Source organism: Gossypium hirsutum, chromosome D06 (genome assembly GCF_007990345.1).
Source record: "Gossypium hirsutum isolate 1008001.06 chromosome D06, Gossypium_hirsutum_v2.1, whole genome shotgun sequence".
NCBI classification, from domain to species: Eukaryota; Viridiplantae; Streptophyta; class Magnoliopsida; order Malvales; family Malvaceae; genus Gossypium; species Gossypium hirsutum.
The window spans coordinates 63,496,332-63,510,102 of record NC_053442.1 but is presented as its reverse complement, the minus strand read 5'-3'; the positions used below and the strand labels follow the sequence as shown (position 1 = coordinate 63,510,102).

Below are 13,771 nucleotides of genomic sequence, written 5' to 3'. Positions count from 1 at the left end.
CCCACTAAACTCAAATCCGGCCTCAAAACACCCAAAAAAACAAAAGGAAAAGTTCCACCAGCCCTCTCAACGACCGATTCTGTCACCGGAGAAGAAACCTCTGACAACAAAGACACGTAACGATGATGGTGAGTTCCTCTTTTCCTTTTTTGTTTATTTCCGTATGAAAAAACGAAAGGAAGAAATAAAATGAAATAAAAATACAAAATAAAAAACAAAAGCAGTAATGAACCAATTCAAAATCCTTCAACATTTTTTCTTTTATTTCTGATTCTAGTAAAAGAGGGGTCCCCCTTTTTCGTTTCTTACGAATCGGCTTTATAGCCAAAAGAAAATAAAAAATTTTTCGGTCTTGTCTCCTTCTGCTTGTGTTGCGTGTTTGCAGGGTGATGGACGAGCGGTGCGACGTCAGAGGTAGGTGCGGATGGGACGTAGCGAACGGCTGTGGCAGAGGGGTAGGTACTGCAGAGGTGTACGGTGCACATGGGGGAAACTAGGGTTCTGAAACCCTAGTTTTCATTGGGTTTGGGCTGTATTTGGGCCTATTGTTTGTATTTGGGCTGGTCCAATTAATTTTGTAATGTAATTGGGCCGTTTGGGTTGAAGTTTGTTTTGCTGGTAGGGCCCGCGCAAATTTGGACTTCTACACTAGGTACATGCCGACACAAAAAGAAATATATATCACCACATTTTGAGTTTGGGATCTTTGATGGATGCTGAATCGGCAATCTGACTTTAACCTAACCTGGGCACAGAAAACAAACCGTACGCTGAGTATAAACTCAGTGGTATTTCTTTAATCCGAATGCTTAAAAGTAAAATAATATAACATACAATAGCTATAGTCATACAATTATTCAATTCATAAATAAGGTATTTATAACACATTCATTTTTTATCATTTGCTATCCTAGATATCTTTTCACAATATGAACACAAATCATTTGAACAACAATATTATTCATTCATATTCAATTCATAAATACACAAATCATGTGTCTTTAACCATATTTCAAATCACCACTCAATATCAATTATAACACTATTTTATTCAATAACCCCTATTAACCTGATATAGACTTGGACGGATACACGGATCTAACCAAAACACACCAGTTTGGTACCCAGTGCCTCATCGGATAATTCGAAACAATAAGTTGACACCCAGTGTCTTATCGGGCATGCCGAAGTAAATTGGTACCCAATACCTCATCGAATTTATCCGAAGTAATAATGTGACACTCAGTGTCTCATTGACTTAAAGTTGAAGTATCCGTAAACTCTTCCATTCCTATGGCATGCCATCTATACCTGACTCAGCTCGATACAGTTAATAAGGTTTCAATTCACTTTAATAATGCCACAATTATCCAATACTCAATTATCACATAAATCACAATTTCACATACATTCAATTCAATATAAAAATGCTAACACTTACCTTATTTACTTACCATAAAATTTAAATCAAAATACAATAATTAATAATTAAATTCGGATTATAGAAATACAAACCAGAATTTCCGAGCTACTCCTCGTCGACTTTGTCTTTTTCTTTCTTAGTCAAAGTTTTCGGTACAGCGTTAGCTACGTGAATTAAAACAATTAAAATTCATCAATACAATACAATACAATTTCACTTTGAATATTTCCATATTTATTCAACTTTTGTCTAAATTCCAATTTAGTCCCGAAACTGAGGCTAACTTTATTTCTTCAAAACTAATTCCATATTTTCATTCAATTTCCACTTTAGACTAAATTCAACTCTCTAATTTCACTCAAATCCATAAAATTTTAAAACTTTACAATTTAGTCCCTAATACTCAAAACTTATAATTTATTTTACAATTCAATCCCTTTTTCATTTCTAACTTAAAATTCTATTAATTTAATCTCAAATACTTAAAATTTTCAACATGAACAACATCTAAAAATTCAATATTTTCTAAAATTTCAACATAGGTTAAGTAGTATTTAATACTAGGATTCTAATAACATAAAAAAAAGATTAAATTGACTTACCAAATAAGCTTTGAACCTTTGAAAACTCTAATTTTTTTTCTCATTTTTCTTTCTCTCTTTTTCTTCTCTGTTTCGTTCTATGTTCTTCTTTTTCTGTTCTTTTTCTTTCATTTATTTTATGCTTTAATTATTATAACAATATAATATAATATAATATAATATAATATAATATAATATAATAGTAGTTACTTAAATAATAAGTAAGTAATAATTATTATAAATGTATGTATTTAAATGTTATAAATTATGCAAATTCACCTAATCAAAATCTAATTAACCACACAACTAATTTCATAAATATTTTTATTAAATGTTTATGAATCCGTTTTCCAAAAATAGAGACCCGAAAATACACTTTCCGATACCTATAACTATCGGGTCGTTACTGAAAAAATCATGGCTACTTCTTCAAATCCTCATCTTGAACTTCCCCATTTCTTTAGCATACCTTTCATGCAGAAAACAAGCACATAACCACCGGCAAGTGAATATAGAAATCAAGAAATTGAAAAGCATTATAGTGACTAACCAAAACCCACCCATCCTCAAGCCATCAAACACAACCCCAAACATGAGTTAGCCCTAATCGAGAGTAACCAAAGATTTTGCAAAAGAAGAAAAGGAGGGAACACAACCGTTTTGGATTGGTTTGAGATGACCAATTGACGATCCCAATGAGGAAAAGCTTCCTTGGATGGTGAAGAGCATCATACTAGAAAATGAGACCGATCTGACGACAGATCAAGTTTCTTTTTTTTCGATTTTTTTGAAGATTTTGGTTTAGGGAAATCTAAACCGGAAAACATGAGTGGAGGACAAGGAGCATCACTTTAGGTGCTTCTGATCAGTGGAGACCGAATGGCTAAAGAAAGAAGAGAGAAAGATGGGAAATAAGAGAAAGTAAAAAAGAAAAAATAAAGAAATAAGTAAAGAAAGGAAACGAGAAAAAAAAAAGGAATAAAAACGTATTTTTTTATATTTTTTAAAAATTTAAAAATTATAATATTTGTTTTTTTACAAAAATTTTAAAATGATTTTAATTATTTTAATTATTTTTTTAGAAAAATGTTAATGATTTTTCTAAATTTTTAAAAATTTAATTTATTGCTAACATCACATGCATGTGAATTGACATGTAGATGACATGTCAACAAAGTTAACTCTTGTTAACTTTTTTTCGTTCGTTTTGGGCTAATTTAACAAAAGCACAAGTTCAAAGATTAAAAGAGGCAGAAAATTAAATACATGGCTAAAATAATTTTTTCTGTAAAGTTAGAGAGCCAAATAAGTTATAATGCCAAAGAAAAATGCTTAACCTACAAATTGATACCTAAACTATGACGTTTATATCATTTTGGTATGTAAATATTTTTGTGGTCACAACTGGTACTTAAACTATTTGTTTTCCTAAGTTGGCACCTTTATTAGTTCAACTATTTGACAAACCATTAAATCTATTAAAAAAAATTGACATGCGACAAAAAAACAAAATATATCATTTTTCGCATTACTTTTTTTTTCTTTCCTCTTATATCATCGGCCTTTTTCTACAAGTGTGATCATTTTGGCTTTGTGATTTTGATCAAAGTTTTCAGAACCACACCGATGGTCGAACCAATCGGATCTCGAGCTCCTATTTTGATTGATTCGTCCGTTTCAATTAAATAAATTATTAAAATTTTATGAAATGAAATAAAAATATTTTAAATATAGAGAAAACTGGTTCAAATAATTGTCTTCATGTAGTATTTTTAATTTGATGTATTTTTATTTTTAAATTTCGTTTTAGTCACAATTTAATCTTTTTTTTCATTTTAATATCGTACATATCTCATGTGATATTATTAATTAGTTCCAAATCATGCGTTTCATTTTTTATTGTATGTTATTTTTTAACACACTTCTTTGTTCTAAATACGTGGTTTCCACATGTATATGCGTATGATAAAATTTCTCATAATCTCTCTTTTAATCTTTAAATTAAAGAAAAAAATATGCTCAAATCCACGTCCTCTAGTACCAATCGAACTAAGACATTTTCAACCCTTGAATTGAAGAAAAACATGTTTAAACCCACGTCCTCATTATTTCTATAATAACAACCGTACTAATTGAACTAAAACTTTTTCGGCCCTTAAAAAAAAGAAGAAAAACATACTGAAACTCACGTTCTCGTTATTGATGTAATAACAATAATATCAATTGAACTAAGACTCGATCCGAATTTACTTTTAAGAGAGACTCTCCTCTTTTTGCTTACTTTCTTTTTCTTGAAACCATACCCCTAATTTAATTTTCATTTTCTATCTTATCAAACTCCCCCCTCCACTCAACCATGAAAGCCTCTCTAAAACCGTCCCTTTTCTTCTCTCTCTGTATATGTACATAAATAAAGAACCCAACCTCCCTCACTTTCTTTTTGTCCTTTTCTGAATAAAATAAACTTTAATTATAATTGGTAAACTGTGTAAATAATCACCAATTTTTATTTTGGTCATACTAATTTAAAATTTTCTATTTTAGTCACTACTGTTATCAAATTTTAATATTTTGATCACTACTGGAGTGCTGATGTGACCGTTTTTCATTAGCATAATAACAAATTTAGTGCTCTAATATTTACATGTTTTATCAATTTGGTCCTAATTCTAAAAAACCAGCAAATTTAACCTTCAACTTTACATATTATGTCAACTTAATCTTGATTTTAAAATTTTAAAATTTAAAAAAAGTTAAAAATTCATTTTTTGATAAAAATAAAATTTTGTAAAAATGCATACAAAATTATAAATGAATGAACATCCATTTTCCTCTTTTTCTATCATGATATATTTATTAAAATGATAATTTTACAAATAAACTATTTAAAAACCACAAACAAGACTTAAACCAAATTCAACCTTTCCTTATATATAATTTTATTTTATAAATAATAATTTATTTATTATACTTCTAGCGTTCCTTAGTTCTCGCCATATTTGCTGAGCATTGGGCTCCGCCTTTGCCCACAACCATCGACACCAATAACCCTTACTCCCAAACTCCTCAATTTTCATATCCTCCATCATTGTGTCATTGAACTAGGAGTCGGTTGTGGAGTTGACAACATGGTCTTCCACCTACTGGGTCCCCAAGACCTCACACTCATCTATATATCCTCAATCATGCTCGACTTTAAGCACAACCTCAAATGCAACAAACTCATTCTGGGCAACAATATAAAGACATCATTCTTACCCATTTCGACCTCAGGTTGCGGTCTTTGAACGAACCTAAACATGGTGGTCGCTAATGTTGAAAAAAGGGAAAAACTCCCTTTGAACATAGTGTGTGCATGTCTGATGTGAATATGTCTCCACCGTGTGTATAAGTACTAACCCCCTTAATTGTACCATACCAAAAAATATTTTGGTAAACTACACCATTAATCACTAAACTATGGGTAAGTTTTTGCTTTGGTCACTTAACTAAAAAAGTTACAATTTGGTCACTAATGTTTTCAAAATTGGTTTTTTTTTGTCACACGAGTGTTAAGTGGCATATTTTTAGTTGGTATAATAATTTTAGTCCTCAGCTTTTATATTTTCTGTCAAATTTACTCTGATTCTATATAAAAATTATAAAAAAAACTCAAAATTATTTAAAAGTAGAAAATTTTATATGAAAAATTGTAGAAAAATAAAATCTTGAATATGTTGTTGTTGAAGAACTAATATGTAAGGGAAATAAAAAAAATTATCATTCAATAGAATCCAATAACAAATTAAAAATAGAACAAAACCCCAAAAAATGTTAGATCATTACATGTTTCTTTAGTGTTTCTCGGAACCAAATTAGTAATCTCATCAAGTTGAATTCCATGCCCTTGAAAAACATCCAGAACTGATATTATAGAGATTTGTTAAATCGAACTAATGTCATTTTCAGCCAAATATATAAAATATATCACAAAATTTTCTTTTTTCAAACTCAATACAAATTTTCAATCCATTCATTTTTTTTTTCAAAACCTAAATTGTAAAAACAATTTATATTCTAATATTTTTCTTTTCTTCTAAAGAAAAAGCTATGTCAAGAAACAAAATAGGCAAAAAACAGAGACCTAATAATTTTGCTTAATGTTTTTATTTTTTCTATAGTTTTTTAAAGAATGAGTATTGGATATTTCTATACAAATAATACAGAAAGAAATTTTGCAGGGTTTAAAAATAAATTTCCCCCATTTTCTCTCACTTTTTATATTTTTGAAAATTTTATCTACTTTTATTTAATTTTTTAGAAATTTCTAAATTTTAAAAAAGAATTTCAATTTTATCATTTTATAAATAATCGGGTCAAATTGATAATAAGTATAAAAATTGAGGACTAAAATTATTATTATACAAACTAGAAATGTGTCAGTGACCAAAAAATAAAGAATATTAATAAATTGCAACTTTTATTAGTTAAATGACCAAAACAAAAACCTACTCATAATCTAGTGAGTAATATTGATATTTACCCAAAATATTATAGGCGACATGGGGATCTTTATTTGATTAGATATTAATATCTGGTTTCAAATGGTTTGATCGTCTTTGTCTACTCGTCATATTGGCGCGTGAAAGACAAAAAGACACTTCTCTTTTTTCTCTATTTTCAATTTTGTTTTAAAGTAATTAATTTTCAAAGTAAACCTATATTTGATTTGATTTAGATTGATTGATAAATCATTTCTTGTTGCTTAGTTACTTTTCAATTTTCATTTTGGACTAAATTGACATAAATACTAAAATATTAGTTGTTATTATTAAAATATTGGAGTTATCCATTATTATCCACAAATTTATGATGTTACCATTTGTGACACAAATCAACCGGAGACCGATTCAGTTGAGAAAGTACCAAAGCAAGACAGAATATTTTCATTTAAAATATATATTTATATAATTATTTAAGAGTTTGATTGGGTAGATCATTTTTATTTTGGTCACTCTTGCTTAAATGGTTAACGAAAGTGCTGATGCGACCTTTTTCTAATTTATATAATATCACATTTAGCCATTAATACTTATACATTCTATCGACTTGATTCTAATTCTAAATACTTCAATAAATTTAACTCTTCATATTTACAAATTCTATCAATTTGATTCTCAAGCACATATAATTAAATATAAATTATATATTATGGAAAAGTACAAAATATAATATTATATGTGTTTATATTTAATTATAATTATAAGACTCAAATATGCATTTAGCCCCTCAAACTTGACACATTCTCCCAAGTTGGTACTTATGATTTTTTTTTTCAAGTTGGTACCTAAAATTTCATTTCATCAAGTGTTTTGGTAATTTTTTTGTAACGATGTTAAATATAGGACACATGGTACTCTGATGTTGTGACATGTGGCACTAATGATGCCATAATCTATTTTTTTATAAAATATTAAAAAAATTAAAGTTTTATATAATTTTATATTTTTTTCAAAAATATAAAAGAAATTGTAAATTATAAAAAAATATGTATCTAAAAAATTAAAAAAACATTAAAAAAATGTAAATTCAAGTTAGGAAAATCGAAAACCCCAACAATTTACATCATTTTCTAAATAAAATGCAAACAAATTAGATTAAGATAAGTTTTTCAATAAATTTTATTCTTAGATATATAGGTGCAAATTATTACACGATTCTTCAAGTTGACAATAATGTAAAAGATAATGATTTGAAAAATGCTTATAGGAAGCTTTTTCGTTTCTCTTTTGTATTTGTTAGGTTTCATAGGAAAAATTACGCTCCTTTGTTGAGAATGCTATCAGCACGATCATGAATGAAGTTTATAAAAATCACAAATTTATTGACCTTTAGGGGTTCTGAGTTTTTGGTTTATTAAAATCACAAATTTACATATAATTTTATCCAGATTTATTATATCTGTTTAATATAATTATAATTATATTTAAATATATGTATTTGAGGATCAATTGATAGAATTTGTAAATATAGAGGATTAAATTTATTAAATTATTTAGAATTAGGATCAAATTGGTAAAATGTGTAAGTATTGAGGATTAAATGTGTCATTATACCAATTAGAAAAAGGCTACATCATCACTTCTATTAACTATTTAACGAAGAGTGACCAAAATAAAAACCATCTAAAATGTTGGCGACTAAATTGAAAATTTCCATAGTCGAGTGACCAAAACAGAAATACGCTAATACTTAGGTGACTGATTCTATAGTTTACCCTATTATTAATTAGTAAGATTTTAGATTTTATTTTAATAAAACATACAAATGTAATTTTATTTACTAAAATTATTTTCTTTTAATAAAATATTATTAATATATTTTTATATAAAATGTTTATTTTATATAAATATCCTACCCCTATCAACATTTTTGGTTGTTGTTGCCGTTGCTTTTATCATTTTATATTTTTATATCATCTTTAAATAAAATAATTATAAATTCAAAGATTAAACACATGATGAATAGTACTAAAATACAAATTTATTACCCCTCCATTCATCGTGAGTTACAATTTTAGACAAAAATAAATAATTGATTACCATGCCATAAAAAGAAAAAGAAAAAAAAAGACAACTTCGAAAGTAAGTACTTTTGTCACGGGGCTAGACCTTTCGTCTCGCAATCCATGCGGCCTTAGGCGATCCGTTCGTCCAAACTCGCCCAAGTCAGCCTTAACTCCCAAAAGAGAGGATTCTTTTAGAACTCCTTCAAGGCACCAATTTGTATAGCGGAAGCGATTGTGCCAAAAGAAGCCACAAGAGAACAACAGAAAGCTAAAGAAAGAAAGCACACAAAGTGTTTGAGTAAATGCTCAAGAATTCTATTACTCTTAAGAATTCAAGCTACAATGGATCATTTACAAATGAGGGGGATGCTCTCTATTTATAGTTGAGCTCCCCCAAAACCGACGGTCAAGATACATATACATCGACGGACGAGATTCACTATATCCCTTGATTTTAGGGATTTACAAGATTTGCCATATCAAATCTAATCTAATCTTACAAGATATGATTCTATTCTATCTTCTAAGATTAGTTACCAAAATTGCCTAAGCTGCCATGTCTTCATCATTGGGCCAACCAGGCTTCAATCTGATAGGCTTCTTTAGTAGCTCTCTGAATCGGGCCAGTTCTTATGGGCTAAATGTCCCCCATCTAATCGATAGACCTCCATGGGGCGCTTCTTGTGGCATGGTCACGGGCTTTGCACTTTGGCCCGTGACATTCTCCCCCACCCATTCTCGCAACGCCCTCGTTGCGACTTCTGGATGACACTGACTGGATTCACCTTGAAAATTTCTCGTTGCCTCGGCTTGTTCTTTCCTTCTGAACCTATGCCTCAGCTTCCGTCGCCTCTTATCCTGAACCGTTGCACTCGTTGGTACATTCTGCTGGCAAGAAGTCTCTGCTTTAACTTGCCCCAATTTTGACTTGTTTCTGTTGAAATCCCCTCGATTCTCATACCTCGGCTTCGTACCGCCCACAGTTTCTTGGCCTCCTTGCTTATGAACTTTGAAAGGGCCCCTACGACCTTGCCAAGCCAACAAGTCAGAATTCAAAACACTATCAGAGTGTTTGCAATGTACCTTACTCGCAGCATTTACTCGTCTCGACTGTCTTTGCATCGCTCCTTTTTCCTTCAAGCTCGATGCACCACCCACCTTTCCCAAAGGTGTCGGCTCCACAGTCGGTCCCGCAGGCTTCATATCGGTCCCTTGCGCCACTAACACTTCCGAAGGGGCTTTCGTAGCATTCCGTTTCGACGATTTAATGTTTCTCCCATACGAAACATCTTCGACTAGTTGGATTGACGATAACACCTTAGTCCCAACTTTCACATCCCGATGCACTGGCACAATACTCTTTGTTGATGAACCGGTGGCAATATGGATTTGATCGGCCCATGGTTGCATAGTTGTCTGAATCCTGACAAGGAAGTTTAAGCCAAGCACAAAATCGTAATCATCTAATCGGATTACCTCAAATTCTTCCTTGCTCTTCCATTCGCCGATTTGTAATTCCACATCACGAACTACTCCCACAGTTGGGGCTTTCTCAGAAGTTGCTACCTTGATCTTCTTATTCGATTTTCTAATCGACAGACCAAGCTTCTTCGCAGCCTTTTCCGACATGAACAAGTCCGATGCTCCCGTATCAATAAGAGCACTCCGCTTCTGACCCGCAATGTTGATGTCCACAAACATCAACCCATTTTCATTCCTCTTCCCAGGAATGAGCACCATCGAATTGACTTTCGATGTGTTTCCCTCGGTAGGCTTCGCCTCCTCCTTCGGCTCATCCTTCTTTGCCAAAATCATCACTTTATTTGGACATTTACGCGCCATGTGTGGTCCTTGACAAAGGAAGCATTTCATCTTCTTCCTCTTGTCCCTTGGGTTGTCTAATCCCCGCTTCGCATCTCGTGGTTTCCCATTGCCACTTGTGCTATCAGTACTGTTGCCATCATCGCTATGTCCCTCTTCATATTTTTCATGGTTTCTCTCACCATTGCCCCTTCCATTGGGCTTAGATACCTCAAGCTTGTCTCCCGCCGGATCAAGCTCAACAAAAGACTCTGCTTCAGCCATGGCTACAGTAAGTTCGGTGATTCCTTGCCTTCGCAACTCATGCTTTGCCCACGGCTTTAACCCACCCTCAAACCAATAAAAAGCTTCTTTCTCACTCAAGTCAGAGATTTGAAGCATCAACTCGCTAAATGCCCGCACATACTCCCGAACAGTGCCTTGTTGCGTGAGACGACGTAACTTAGCCGGAGCCTCCTTCTTGGTATATTGAGGGTAAAACTGCTTCTTTAACTCTCTTTGGAACTGCTCCCAAGTTCCAATAGCCGTTCCTCCACGTTTCTCATCCGTGGACCTACGTCGCCACCACAAGAGAGCAACATTAGTAAAGTAAATCGAAGCAGTGTTTACCTTAATGGCATCATCCTCAATGCCCATCGCTCGGAAGTATTGCTCCATTTCCCACAAGAAGTTGTCCACATCCCTTGCAGATCGTGCACCCTTAAACTTCTCCGGTTTGGGAACATCCATTGCCTGTTGCTTCGGTCTTGAAGACAACATCCCATTACTCAAAGCGGCTTTGTAGATCGCAAGCTCCCCCTTGAGCTCCTTCCTTTCTTTCTGCATGGCTAGCACCATATCCTCGAGAGCTTCATCCCTCTCTGCCAGCTTTTCCGCAGTGGACTCTACTAAATTATTCATCTTTTCTGCATTGGCACCGAGAGAATCCAACACAAAATCTCTGAGTTGCTCCTCCATGGAGTCAAACCCATCCGTGCATCCCTCGACCAATTCAAGCGTCTCTTTCACGTTCCCTACGGATTTCTCGAGATTGACCACTCGATTTTCCAAAGCTGTCAGCATTTCCCTCGAGCGACTGGCTTTTCTAACCCTCCCACGGGTCTCCATTGGCTCACTCTGACCAACGACTTCTTTTGACATCCCAACGGTGCCTTCGAACCAACTTGAATATCACCTGGCTCAAAACTTGGCTCGGATACCACTTGTCACGGGGCTAGACCTTTCGTCTCGCAATCCGTGCGGCCTTAGGCGATCTGTTCATCCAAACTCGCCCAAGTCAGCCTTAACTCCCAAAAGAGAGGATTCTTTTAGAACTCCTCCAAGGCACCAATTTGTATAACGGAAGCGATTGTGCCAAAAGAAGCCACAAGAGAACAACAGAAAGCTAAAGAAAGAAAGCACACAAAGTGTTTGAGTAAATGCTCAAGAATTCTATTACTCTTAAGAATTCAAGCTACAATGGATCATTTACAAATGAGGGGGAGGCTCTCTATTTATAGTTGAGCTGCCCCAAAATCGACGGTCAAGATACATATACATTGACGGACGAGATTCACTATATCCCTTGATTTTAGGGATTTACAAGATTTGCCATATCAAATCTAATCTAATCTTACAAGATATGATTCTATTCTATCTTCTAAGATTAGTTACCAAAATTGCCTAAGCTGCCATGTCTTCATCATTGGGCCAACCAGGCTTCAATCTGATAGGCTTCTTTAGTAGCTCTCTGAATCGGGCCAGTTCTTGTGGGCTAAATGTCCCCCATCTAATCGATAGACCTCCATGGGGCGCTTCTTATGGCATGGTCACGGGCTTTGCACTTTGGCCCGTGACACTTTCACATTTATAATTGGAATTGATTTCACAATCTTGTAACTCTAAAAGAGATCGTAATTGAATTATAATTTTTTTTGAGAGATTAAAATAAAATTTTATCATATATTAATATATAATTCTATTAATTTTGAAAGGATTAAACAAATTTTTATTTATATTTTAAGGATTAAAGTACAATTTTACTATAGATTAATTTGTTACAATCTTAATACTTCTAATGGGACTAAATTGATTCTTTTTTCATTCTTAGGAGGGGCCAAGGTTACTACCAATTCTTAGGAGGGGCCAAGGTTACTACCAACCCCCTCTCCCCTGACATCACCTCTGACCTCAACAAATATAGAGATTGTATTATCTCGAATCAAATTTGTGGCAGTTAAGTATAAGATTTTTTGTATAATTCTAAAAATACATTAGGATCTCGACAATTATAATTATCGAAATGAACACAAAATCATATCATCACTACCAACAAACATTGAGTGCAGTGGTAAGGCATATTGCAATCTCAATGGGGGAATGTAGATTCAAAGCTTAAAGATAATACTGTTGAAAGGGGTAACCACGAGTCCTAAAAAAGTTAATCTCATGGACAGTAAAATGGACATAAATATACATTGATTATACCCAAAAAAATCATCATCACCAAATGATTGGACTTCAAATTCTTTCACAATTCTATTAAAAATAAGACATTTGAACACTTGCAAATGTGTTCATGAGTCGAGTGGCCCGATCAAACTCACATTGACCTAGGCTTGAGTTTATATTTTCAATATCGACTTGATCTATTTTATTGTTTATATAATTAATGTGAAATAAAAATATTTTTTTATGATTTTTTAAATAGTAAAACAAGCCTTTTAAACGAACTTACTTGAGCTAGACTCAAACTCAAGCTTAATTTTTTTTTTTTTAGAATTGAACTTTATCTCAACTACACTTGTTCAGGGCCGGTTTACTTGCTTAGGCTCAAAGGCCCACTCGAAAAATGAGAGGGTTTAGATAAAAATACGAGGATCGAAAAATGAGCTTGGGTAAAATTTAAGGTCCGCTTTCTATATGGGTCGGGCCTTGGGCAAGATTTTTTTTAGCCTAAGCGTAGCCATGCCCAAATATATTATGTTATAAAAAACATTATATTAATTATATATGTTAAATAATAATTATATATATTTATATTTATATTAAATCACTAATCTAATAACAATTAAACCCATTACCCAAAATCTAAAAAATAACTTACCCAAATAAATAACTCAACCCAAAATATAGAATTTTAAAAATTATATTTAATACAATAAAAACATTTATTATATTTTTTTGTGTTATATAAATACTTTTCAATGTGTTAGAAAACTTTTATTTTAGCTTTTTTTTAATGCATTTAGTGTATTATATTTAAAAAATTATTTTTAAGTAAAAACTAATCTAAAAAATCAAATATGGACGGACTGGGTCGTGCTCGGGTTTACCTTTTTCCAATTGGGCTGGGCTTGAGAGCAAATAAAAAAACTCATTTTTCAGATCGAATCGAGCCAAGGCTTAGAAACTTGATCT

At 32.6% G+C, this 13,771-nt stretch overlaps 1 long non-coding RNA gene across 1 annotated transcript; it reads right to left on the bottom strand.

The window, feature by feature from the left end:
- Positions 1-242: 242 nt before the first annotated feature.
- LOC107962400 (uncharacterized) lies at positions 243-2,969 on the bottom strand. Its single transcript, XR_001701610.2, has 3 exons — positions 2,391-2,969; positions 1,516-1,587; positions 243-745 (listed from the first exon to the last, which is right to left on the bottom strand). It is a non-coding gene; the product is annotated as an uncharacterized lncRNA (long non-coding RNA).
- Positions 2,970-13,771: the final 10,802 nt, after the last annotated feature.